The sequence below is a fragment of the Electrophorus electricus genome, chromosome 6, assembly GCF_041902795.1.
Source record: "Electrophorus electricus isolate QZ-2024a chromosome 6, ASM4190279v1, whole genome shotgun sequence".
In the NCBI taxonomy this organism is placed as follows: domain Eukaryota; kingdom Metazoa; phylum Chordata; class Actinopteri; order Gymnotiformes; family Gymnotidae; genus Electrophorus; species Electrophorus electricus.
The window spans coordinates 31,179,845-31,192,908 of record NC_137502.1 but is presented as its reverse complement, the minus strand read 5'-3'; the positions used below and the strand labels follow the sequence as shown (position 1 = coordinate 31,192,908).

The 13,064-nt window shown below is 37.3% G+C and overlaps 2 non-coding genes across 2 annotated transcripts; both read right to left on the bottom strand.

Annotated features, from left to right (window-relative positions):
• Positions 1-1,251: 1,251 nt before the first annotated feature.
• On the bottom strand, positions 1,252-1,463 carry LOC113581874 (small nucleolar RNA U3). Its single transcript, XR_003411107.1, has one exon. It is a non-coding gene; the product is annotated as a small nucleolar RNA U3 (small nucleolar RNA).
• A 691-nt stretch (positions 1,464-2,154) lies between these two features.
• LOC113581873 (small nucleolar RNA U3) lies at positions 2,155-2,366 on the bottom strand. The gene has a single exon (XR_003411106.2). It is a non-coding gene; the product is annotated as a small nucleolar RNA U3 (small nucleolar RNA).
• Between the last annotated feature and the right edge of the window lie 10,698 nt (positions 2,367-13,064).

Here is a 13,064-nt window from a genome sequence, read left to right as displayed (position 1 = left end):
ATGCAGATGGCAGTGGCTAATTACCTCCTTTGCAAAATATGTTGCTGATAGAAATTTAACAACAGCTATTTTTGAAATACAAAACTGGTCACCTAAAGCATACTTCTAATCATAACACCAGCTGACTCTGGACTGGAATTAGGGGTCATGGTCAGTTTAACAGAAGCATTGTAAGTAAGACTTGATTGAAGAAATCCTTTTTCACTAGTCTTCTGACCAGCAAGTGGAGAAATCAGGTCTTTGCATGACAGACAAGAATGAAATGATTGAAGTTTCATTGCTTAGGTGCAGCTGCAGTTGAAGAAATGTAATGTGCATATTCACACAACTGACTACATATGCCAACTAGAATTAGTAAACAGCCATAACATTATTATTTTTAGATCTAGGACTTGCATAACTTGATTTCAAAACAAAATATCAGGTTTAATTTTCCTTAAAAACATGCCAAATCATCACACTTGTACATAACAACATTTCCACAATTATATAACAGTCCCTACTTTGTGTGCCCTACAAGGAAAAGTGTACATTTTTGAAACCCGGGAGAACCTAACACCTTTAATTATATTTCCATCCAGCAATCTATAAGATACAGCAGGAAACATCATAACAGAAATGTTACAAAATAAATCTTTATGCTACATTATATTAAAAGACAGTATTGCAACTTAACATCTTGAGATAACACTTCCAAAACAGATTTTCAAGAACATTAATCAGGAGTGAAGGGCATGAAAAAACCATTACACTCCATCCAATTCATTCTCAAAAGAAAGCATATTGGTTCATCATTGTGGATAGGGAGACATACACATTCAAATCACATTTCCAAGTTAGAAATTATCCTTGAAAATATAACCCAGCAGAAGACTTTGTTTGTAGTTTCCATGAGTCTTGTAAGCATTAAGAAATTGTGTCCTCACAAATCAGTACAATAGTTTAAAATCTTAAGTGTCCTTGCAAATGAAGAACGTGAATATTCACTTCCAAAGAAGTACAAATACATGAAATGGTGCAGACATAGACCTGCTGCTTTTAATTACGTAAAACGTTACTGCATACAAAAAGAAGAACTACAACAGGATAAGTTTTTTTTCTACAATCAAGCTATTAAACTGCAACAAAAATATATATGTTCCCAAATATGATAAACAAATAAACGTGTTAAGAACTATAAAAATAGTTCTAGTTTTATAAATAAAAATGTTAAGAACTTTTCTTTTAAACTAAAAAAAAAAAAAAAAGCAACCCACTCAGAACATACTTCCTTCCTCTGCACTGTGGAACACAGTAAGAACATTCATCAAGAATGAAGTATGTGAAACAAAACCATTACACTCCATCCAATTCATTCTCAAAAGGAACCATGTTGGTTCATCATCGTGAATAGGGAGACATACACATCCAAATCACACTTCCAAGTTACAAACTACAGAAATTATGCTTGAAAAGATAACCCAGTATTTCAAACTAAAACGTAAACAGTGTCTCCTTGAAATTATTTTTCAAAAGGATGTCAGATTGCATCTGTAAATCAATTTTGTTAAATACTCCAAAAGGAAGCATTGCAACTTAACATATTGAGATGCTTCCAAAACAGATTTTCAAATTGAAAATTCTAGAAATGATACTTCAATGTGTAATTTAACCTAACTGAATAAAAGGCAGAACTGCTCCATTTGAGCCTACATTACAAAACATTCAATTGCATATATGTCAGTTTGGTGAATGGATTTCTAAATGTGAAAAAAGGCATATGCACACCAATTTCACAGAAAATAACGAGATATTCAACAATAGCTGTACAGTTTTCTTTTCCATTTCCATGAGACTTGTGAACTAAGTTAAAAAAGACTGAGTTCTCACATAACTCAGAAAACCCAACAATAGTTTCAAATCTTGTGTCCCTGCAGTGGAAGAAATGTGAATAGCATCTTCGCATGATTGATGGCAAATACTGGAAATGTTGCAGACACAACTGATACATTACTGTAGACAGAAACAACACAACAAAACAAGCTGCATTTTCTTTCACAAACATGCTATTAAGCTGCTTCAAAAAGACATATATCCACAAATAAGATAAGCAAAACCAGAACAAAAAACTTAATAAAATAGTTAGCTCCTTCTTTCTAAGACTCAAAAGCACAACCCACGCAGAAGATACTTCCTTTCTCTACACTGTGGAACACAGTAAGAACATTCATCAGGAATGAAGTGCATGAAATAAAACCATCACACTTCACCCAATTCATTCTCAAAAGGAAGCATATTGGCTCATCATCGTAGATAGGGAGACCTACACATTCAAATCACATTTCCAAGTTAAAAACTACAGAAACGATCCCTGAAAGTATAGCCAAACCTCTACAGCCAAGTGGCAAGACAGCTCCACCTTGAAACTAAGTTTCAAAAGAATGCCAGGTTGCTCATTTATCTGAATGTAGATGATGGGCAGGCAATTGACCAGCATTACGTATTGGATGTGAGGTTGCATCTGCGTATCAGTGTTGATGAATAATAATGTCAAGAAAGGTCTGTCTACAGACTACAGACAAGATGTGTGTATCTTTGTGTCAAAATATTGATTAACCATGACCCTAACCCTAGCAATCTTTATTTAGAATAAACTGTGGAAATGATACTTTAATATATAATGTAAACTAGTTGAATATAAGAGAGTAGAGTTCCATTTGAACGTGCATTACAAAAATATTACATTGTATATATCTGTCAGTTTCAGTGACTGGCTTTCACAAAATATTAAGTAAGAGATTTTCAAGCTCATCGAAAAGCTGTCATATGACTTCAGAGCATATAAAGGCATGTTAGATCATTTTTTGCTGCCACCTTTTGTTGTCAAAACTTTTGGGAAGACCTTTCCTGATGCAGCAAGATTGTGCCCCTCTGTACAAAGTGAGGTCCTTACCTGTGCTTGCAGTTGAAGCATGTAAAATGCTTATTCTCAGGTAAAATACTGTAACAGAAGGGAACATAGAATAGTACTTTAAAACATGCAACAGGAATAACCTCCTTTACAACCATGCCGGTAAAGGTATGTATACCTCCACACAATGTAAACATTTGCTAAACAACCTAAAACCACAAGAAAAAGCAACTTATTCAGCACATTCTTCTGTTCTCTGGACTGCGAAGCACAGAGAGAACATTCGTCATTACCAAAGTTTTCCACATTCTACCCTACTTCTGAACAATGTTTCCAAGTTAAAAACTACAGAAATCAGCCCTCAAAGTATTACCCAAATTCCTTAACCAGAAAGCAAGGCCAAGAAACCTATGCTTCAAAAGGGTGTTAGGTTGTGCATGTGTATCAGATTTGGTGAATACTCCAATAATTCTGTATTTACACTGAATTTACCAAAAGTATGTGGACACACTGTTTGATTATTGAGTTCAGGTGTTTTTGCGACTCCCATTGTTAATAGGTGTATAAAATCAAGTACATATCCATGCAGTTTCTATAGACAAACTTTGGGAGTAAAATGGGATATATTGAACAGTTCTGTGACTTTAAATATTGTACTGTCATATAATTTCTTTTTGTTTAGGAAGATTCTGCCTTTCTAGATCTGTCCTGGTTAACTTTAATTGTGAAATTGAAGTATATAGGAGCAACAATAGCCAAATATTATTATTAAATATTAGCCACAATATGGTAGACCACACAAACTCTCTGAGTGGGATTGCTGAAAGCAAAATCAGCACACCATCTGTGCGTTGTGAACTTAATTCAGTTTCTGTGGCCAAACAGCTGCACACGAGCCTAAGTTAAAGCAACGCCATGCGTCGGCTGGAGTGGTGCAAAGCATGCCACCACTGGGGTTTAGAGCAGTGGAAGCCTGTTCTTTGGAGTGAACATCTAGCAGTCTTAGGTACAAATCTGGGTTTGTGGAATGTTAATGCTAAAGCACACAAAGACATATTAGACAATTATACGGCTTCAACTTTGTGGCAATAGTTGGGGGAAGGTCCTTTCCTGTTGCAATATGATTGTACCCCTGTGCACAAAGCAAGGTCCATAAAGATGTATTTTGGTGATTTTAGTGTGGAGAACCTCCAGTGTTCTGCACAGAGCCCTGACCTGACCTCCCACTGAACACCTCTTGGATGAATTGGAGCATTGACTGCAAGTCATATTCAATTCCCAGAAAGCATACATGCAGCCTATTGGTAAATATATGGAAGTCACTCTGGTTAAGAGTGTTTGCCAAATGTAGCTATTTTAAGCTCCTGTCTTCCCCAGTGGGAAATGCATCCATCAGTGATAAATTGTATGAACTCGAACTTTCCATGCTACCTGATTCATGGTCAAAAGGAAGTATTAACTCTTTTCCCCAGTAAGAGTTGGTTCTTTTTTTAATTGCCTTTTGCAAATTAGCATTGACAGCTTTTTCAAAACAACGCAATGCCTATAACACTTATTGTTATTCAACATTCATATGTATCAAATATAATTATTTTACTTTGTCTTTGTTGCAAAGACTATTTAAAACATTTGAAGTCAGAACAGCATAAAGATTTATGTGAGACTATAGATAGGCTTCCAGCAAGATGTCAGTTTAATGTTTTCCATCAGTGGTCACACACAAGAAAAACAGAGAAGGCTGGATGACATAAGAACATTAACATTTCAGTCAGAACTGGAAGAGTCACAGTAGTGGGTGACCAGCACAGCAAACCAACAGTGGGTTGAAAATGTTCTCTAAAGCTGCAGCTACAGCAGAACTCTCAAACTAACAGGTGGGTGGATGGCCCAAGTGTAAACAGCAGATCAGGGAACATCATTATTGGGAAAAGGGTTTGGATTAGCTCTCTGTCAAAGTTAGGAAACAGTGCAAGAACTGTGCTAAGGCATGTGGGCCTGTAGAGGTTGTAAGGCTAGTCATGACACTAGCATAAGGACTGGAAATCCCTGGGAGGAAGTTTCAGCTGACCTGGCTAGACTAATTAACCTAATATCCAGTCGAGGGAATCATTACATGCTCATAGCAGCATGTAATTGTATTGGATACACAGTAGAGAAGCCCTTATCAAAGGCATCCAAGAAGCAGACAGCTAGCGCTTTACCTTTCATATTTAGTGACTCGGCAGTGCCAAAAAAGCTGAGAATAGATAATGCCACACATTTTAAAATGTAGAAAAATAACTTATAAAAGGCACAGGGTGAAGAGAATGTGGATTTGGAATGTGCCATATCATCTGCAGACTAACATATTGGCAGAGAGTCCCAAAAGGAGTGTTAATAGTGACAGACATTGGACAGACCGTTGTTAGTTGACAATAAATACCAGCTGTTTTTTTGGTTTGGAGATGACCTGTCCAACTTGACCAAATGTCTTTAAGACAGTCACAGTATTAAAAATGGCCTAAGGTAGGATAGAAGCTTTAGATTTAAAGACCTTGTCCATCGTAGAGACCAGTAACACCAGTCAATGTATTTAGGGATATTGAGCTATTGTTTCTTGTCAAGATAGCGTTAATGTCAAGACCAAAAACAATGACCCAGTCTCAGCTGAGAGAATTCTCCTCATGGCATGATAGGTCTATTTGGATTTAACACTGGTACAAAGTCTGTGCCTTTAACACAAGGGATGTTAAGACCTGAAGAATGTGTAATAAGCAATTCATCATTAGCACAGTGTGTGGGGGAGAGTCTGGACCAGTACAAACCAAAAGAAAGTCCAAAAGCAGCAAAGCCAGCATGGTTCAGAGAAACCAATGAGGCGGAACCGTACCACAATGTTAGAAGCTTTATGCTTCATACTGTGATAAATGCTGAATGAAATGGAGAACTAAAGCTATTAAACTGTTAAAATGTTTCTAAAATGCTTTAAAATGGTTCTTAAAGATCTTGATGTGTGCACATGCACTTGAATGGAGCTACACTTTTGGAAAGTGTCCAGAGTGCAGGACTAATATGGAGTATGGCTAGACAGAGAGTGGGATAAGCATAGGGGTGGCAAGCCAAGAACAGGTGGGGAAAACGCAGTCAGTGCCTCGGTTTAGGCAGATGATTCATTAGCTTGAGCATTCCTAGAGAATTCAGTTCCAGAGTGTGCAACATGAAAACAGGAACAAAGGAGCAATGAAATATACAGCAAAATAATAATAATAATAATAGTTAACAGAGATGAGTTCAAAGCAACATCATGGCCAAGCTTGTGCCATCCCATGTGACTATAAGTCAATACAAGAGAGGATAATGAGAATGAGGCTGGAAGGAGAACAGGAGAGGGTGCGAGAGCAAGGTTACCAGGTTGGGATTAACTGTTAACGTGGGAGCAGATGATAAGGAATAGATTGTGATGTACACGTGCAACATATGCAGTGTATTGTAAATGGAACCCAATGTTTTTGGAGTCTAGGACAAAGGCAGAATTCCAAAATCCTGGTCATACCACCACCACCATCTCCAATCCCACTACCCTTCAAAACATTATAGAATGAGGTTATTAGTTTATTCAAAATTATGGAATGTCCAACATCAGACTAAGTTATTAAGTTATTTCTCACAATCTGATTGGGTGAGAAGTGTGATATTCATGATAACAGCACAGGTTTTGTGCACCCAACACATAGTTGTTTTGTACTTGTATATAAACTATAAACTAGGCTTCTGTATAATCTAGACTCTAAATCAAACTTTGCAATGGCTATTGAAAAAAATAGTGCAAGTGTTTGTTTTGGATAACAATGTCCATTCAGAGAAACACACTGAAGAAGCATCTATATATTACTATTATGCTATGGTGAAATACCCAAAATATAAAAATCTAATCTAACTTAATGACAGGAATTAGAAGAGTGTTCTGCTGGGGAACTGAATCAGTCAATTTTGTAGACAAAAACTCACACAGAGAGAGAATAGATATTAAACACTACTGTGGGCAGTAGACTGCTGTGGTATCAGCAGGGAGGGAGTGGGACGCGAGCACGGCCACGGAGAGTCTTTATTCTCCTTTTGTAACACGAATAATAGAACACTGCAGTGAGCAGAAATAAAGGGGGAAAGGCAATAGCACTGGCAGTAGTTCTTGAGGCGTGGCAACACAGCAGAATCACTCGGGACGTCCGTCACACGCAGGAATGAGGGGCATTGCGGCACAGGAGGAGGAGTGTTCCTGTGGCCTTTAAATAGAGGGAGAAACAAAGTTATATAACCATTTGGGCCATTTGAGGGGAAAATAAGTTAAAAAAAATAGCTTATACAGTTTCACTATATTTGAAATAGTTACACATTTCAACCAATGTCTTAGTAATTATAGAGTAAAGTACAGAGTATAACACTAGGGGTCAGTCAGTGGCATTTGGTTTATACAAAGGGATAGAGCAGAGTTGAAGAGATGACAGGGTAAACAGCAGAACTCACATCAGACCACAGTATTGGGAGGTCTTGCAGGTCTGTAATTATTATTGTTTAGAATTAGATCCCATTCCATTTAGAGTAATAGAAAAAAGTATTACTCAACTCAGAACATAGAGCTGGAACATAGAGCTGGAAGCCTGGGAATAGAAGCAAAGGCTCATTATTATGGTAATAATGTCTATATACCACAGCTTTGGAAAGAAGAACCCACAAGAGCTACACTCATACATCCTATAGTAAAGTATTTACATTTACTGTATATAGCAGACACTCTTATTCAAAGTATACATATATAAACCCACAGTTTAATGGATTGTGAACACATATCACTCCACATATAACTATAAAAATGTGGTGTATCCTTAATTAGGAATAATTGTACAATAATTTTATAATAATTCAATATTAACTAACCAAGATGCTGCTATATTATTATCAGTAGCACTACTTGAACAGACATTAGTAGTTCCAACACAGTTTCCCCTGCATGCATTCATTCATGTTGCTAAGTATGCCTATATTGCTACACTCATCCTTCATCTTCAGTCTTGAATTTAACACATTTCTGAATCCATGCACACATTACTTATCATTAGCAAAGCAGTATAAATCACTCAGCAACTTTGCTCAAACAATATGTTATATTAGATTATGGACTGGTGGATATCTGGAGATTTCGGTACCCTAGATGCAAAGAACACTAATATTATTCCCCTCATCACAAATCAGACTCCCACACAGATTGTTTCTTGACTAACAATCCCATTACACATAGAATAATCAACTCATTTTTAATAGTGTCATTACATCAGATCAGGCTCCAATTAGTATCACTTTCCTAGCAGAACATCAAACTCTCCCTCCCCCCAGATGGCACTTTAATGCTTCCTTACTCGATGGTTGAAGAATTTCTATTCTGAACAAGAATGGGAAGCCATTATTGAAATTAATGACACTCTGGCATTACAGCACATTATGGGAAACTCATTATTATGGGAAACAGGAAAAAGTTGTGATGAGAGGAAAAATAATATAATACGGAAGAAAAATGAGATGACGAGACCAGACCTCCTAGCTTCTCAAACGATTTGATCCTTAAGCAACTTCTCAAAGCCAAAGATCTCCCAAACAAGACTTTGCACAAGAACAACATATACACCACGTTCAGACTTAGACTACAGCAGTTTAAACTTGGAAATAAAATTGAAAGATTTTTATGCAAATCAATTAAAGCAGGAAAGTGTGAAGTAATTGCAGCAAGCCTAGATACTAGATCCTAGATCTCCTCCTAGATCTTATCAGGTCATTCAGGACCCTTCAGCTATTAATGATTCAGATCCTTATTCAGATCCTTTAATTCAAATCTATACACTTCAGAAAAGAAGCGAAGCATTCCTGAACAGTGTCTCCCTGCCTAAACTATGCAAAACTCTTATCAGAATCAATAGATAGACTTCATTCTTCTGAGGAAAATAACAAGGCCGTCTTTCTCATACCTGATTATAAATTACTTCCATGCAGTATTTCAGAAGTCATTCTTGCCTCTTATTTCGGCCCTGCTTTCAGAAGTAATTATATACATTTCCCAAAATGCAACCATACCTTATCACACTTATTCTAAAACCAAATAAATAACCTACTGATTGTTCCAACTATCGCTCCATATCTTTAATCAACTCACATCTAAAAATCATCATAAGCAAAAATTTGCCAATTACACTGGTGTGTATAATCTCCACAGTCTTAAGCACAGATCAAACTGACTTAATCAAATAGAAATGCTCACCTGAAAATACACAAAGAAGACTGAACTTGATTCACACGTATAAGAGCAACACCTCTCTGAATAAGTTATTTAAAGTAGTGCCTCTTCATGCTGAAAAAGCATGAGGTAGTGTGGTCCTTTTTCTTCACCTAGGATTTGGTCCATAGTTTATCAGCTAGACAGAATCATTATGTGACTGGCCCTCTGCCTCAGTTGTGAACAAATATTACATGTATCAAAATCATTTCACCTACCAAGAGGAAGTTGACAAGCATGTTCTCTGTTTCCATTACTGTGCTCACTTTTCACTGAACTCTTTCCATCAGTGCAGTACAATCTCAGGTATCCAGTCACAGACGTGTCATAATAAAAACAGATTATATACCGATGCATCACCAATACTTTATTGTCCATCCCATCATTCCATAGTCTGATAAGTAACTCTAGCAAGGTGTCTGCCCATAAGCAAATTTAACTGGGATGATCCCAGTTATTTAAACACATTTAGCACAATCCATTACATAACTTGGTATTCATTTCTATTTACATAAACTCAACTATATCCTGCTTCTTCAAAAGAGAAAAGATTATTTAGAAAGATTGAATAAAATACCATTATCTCTAACTGGCAGAATATCAACATTAAAAATGAATATCCTTCCTAAAATCAATAGGCTGTTTTCTATGACTGCTCTTACCCCACCTTCTGGTTTGTTCGCCTGTATTGACAGTCCAATTCTAAAGTTTTACTGGAAACAACAAAAGGCTCAAATTAAATTATCCACCCTCTAAAAGCATAAACATCTTGGAGAACTTGGATAATTTGTATTGCTATTTCTTAGCAACATCAACTTTAATTTTCATTTGATATTGGACAAGCAACACAAACCAATTGGGTTTGGATGTCAAAGACAGTTTAATTTGACAATTTGACATTAACCAATCATGATGAAGCAACGTTTAGCTCTGATGCTACACATAAGCAGTATTAACAGCCAGACAAACTTAGCAGTTTGAATCAGGTTCAAAAACATTTCTCTCATGCTTATAGCTGAGTTCTTGCACTGTGTTTTGATATCTTGGCAGCATATTATTTTATTATTTTATTAATGCTCTTTTTCACCTTTTAATGAAATTTTCCTGTTTATAGTTTATTTATTTATTTTCTTTCCTGTTCTATTTAAATCACTTGGATTTAATTGTATTATCATATTTTTTATTTAAATAGTTTTATGTAACTGTTTCTTTTTTATTGCAAAAACCTTTGTGAGTTGATCTCAGGATGCAATAAGCTTTATTGTTTATTTCTGTTAAGCACTTTGAATAGCCATTGTGCACTTGCCTTGTGTTAACAACATTCATTTCATAGACCAAACATTTTAAACAAAATTGCTCTTAATACAACACAATAAGTACTACCCTATCTGCTTGGTAGAAATCATATGAAATCCTCAATCATCATCCTGTCCAACCTGCTTTATGGAAAAATTGTAAGTTTCTAGAAGAAGAAGATCTAGGCCAGATGGAATGCCTTAATGCAGTCTTATATACATAGTACAGAGAAATGCTTCTCTTCACATGTCCCAGCTTCTTTGTGAGCTGGGGTCAGAGTGCAGGGTGAGCCATTGTACAGCATCACTGGAGCCGAGAGGGTTAAGGGCTTTGCTCAAGGGCCCATTCCATGACGCAGCCAGGATTCAAACCCACAACCTTCTAATCAAACCAACAACAAGCCTTTCATGTTCACAGCTTTCAGTCAGAAAAAGCTACCAAAGAATGCCAGAGAAAACTTCAACATACCACATAACTGTCACTTTCACTATATACAATGCAATGAAGTTCTAAAGAAAGCAGTCAACCTCAGAAACTCTCCTTTGTTCTACTCAAAACTAAACTGCTTTAAACCACAGAAAATATTATCACAAATATGTTGTATAAACACATAGGACAACACAATATTACTCCTTACTGGAAGATGGACTGCACATGTGAAACAGCCATGTGATCTTAACCGGCAAAAAATATGCAGTGACACTTTCTCTGTGACTAGCAGCTCAAGACTTTGGTTCATACAATAAAACTCTTTCAGAGAACCTACATTACAACCTCTAAAATGCACTGTATGGTATGTAGCCACTGTAATATCTGTAGGCAAGCCTTCTTAGATGATTACTATCACACTTTCTGGCTCTGTCCTCATATCCATAACAATGGACAGAGGTCATGGCTAAGTTATTGGAGATTCTGGTCTTCAGTGTCTCCTTCTGTCCCTGTGGTGACAGAGGGCGATGTGGCGGGCATGGTCACTGGTGAGGCACATGGGCGTGACTCTGGATGACGAGAGGCTGGAGTGCGAGGGACCCATGGGAGGAGGGGTGAAGTGCAGGTGCGCTGTCCGCTGTAAGGGGAAGGCGGGGTGGTGACAGAGACTCCCACTGAAGGAGAGAGGGTGATTGGATGGGGATCGTCACTTCAGGCAGGTGAAGGGGGTGCTCTGGCTACCGTGACAGGGAGCTTTTTGGTCTGGTGGTCACTGCACACGTTTCTTGCCTGTTTCCACCTTTGACACTGTCCCACTGTAGCAGCACTTAGTGATATCTCTTCATTGCAAGGACCCAACTACCTTGAGAGTGACATCACATATCATTGCCAAAAGAAGTATGCTGTTGACCTGGAAAGATGGAGCCTGAATCACAATAAATACTCAAACAGATCACGACAACCTGAAAAGAGCGCAAGTCTAAAAAATAACACTAAATTATTCAAGGAAACTTGGTTTTACTTTGTAAAATATAGTGATAAAAAATGTTTTCCACACTCTTTCTGTGAAATACATTAAAAATAAATAAAATAATATGTAAAAAATGGACAATTAGCCATTTCATGGTTATAGCATGCAAAATTAAAATGCACCTAACAAATATATCACGAAAACCATATAAAACCCACTGTAGTTCTGTTGGCCCATTATCGTTACGCTGTTCTGTGTGTCTAGTCTATGTGTCCGGTTTGTCTGCTGTCTGTACATCTTATATGTGTCTTATGTGTCTCTCTTTTTTCTTTTTTTCTACTCTATTATTTTGTCTTCACTTGGGTGGGTAGGCTGGTTGGAAGCAGGGCTGTGGATGAGTGGGTACATTTGGGGTCGGCAGAGTAGATGGGGCAGTTTAATATGGACACAGTTTCACCACTACATGTAACACATCACATTATATTTCTACTACTATGAATGAAATGTCAACTGAGTGATAATAGTAACAACAGTGGTGCGATCATGGTCATTAAAAAGCATATTCAAAATCATAGGCACTAACAAAAGCAGCTTAAGAAGTGACTGAAATGGCGACTTTTACTGGGTGCCCTCTACTCTGTAAACAGTGAGAGAAGCAAAGCACACTGTGAGCAGGAGAGGCAGGAAGTGACAAGGCTATTGAAGGAGTTACAGCTCACAGCAGTGTAAGTTCACAAGGTGTAGACGTGGTCAGAAGAACCAATATATATGGAGAAATAAGGTCACCGAAAGAGGAGAAACCACAGAGTGCCTGAGGCAGGGAAAACTACGAATACAACAAGAATCCAACACATCGAGCTTTAGCATGATAACCCACTCTGGTCATTAAGGTCATTAAGGCGGTAATGCTTTGATTGGACTGACCAGGAATGACTAGGAATGGCAATGATTTGATTAGTATTGCTGTGTATTGTACTCCACTAACCTTATGATTAAGGACATTGTTTATTTATGAACAGATAAATGCTGAGACGTGTACAGGGTGAATGGAGAGTAACAGTGGGAGTAATTATGGTAGGATTCATGGGTTAAATCTGTCTAAGGTACATGTAAATTAAGGGTTACAATTAAGGGTTACAATTAAGGACAAATTCTGGGATGGGGATTACAGTGATAGT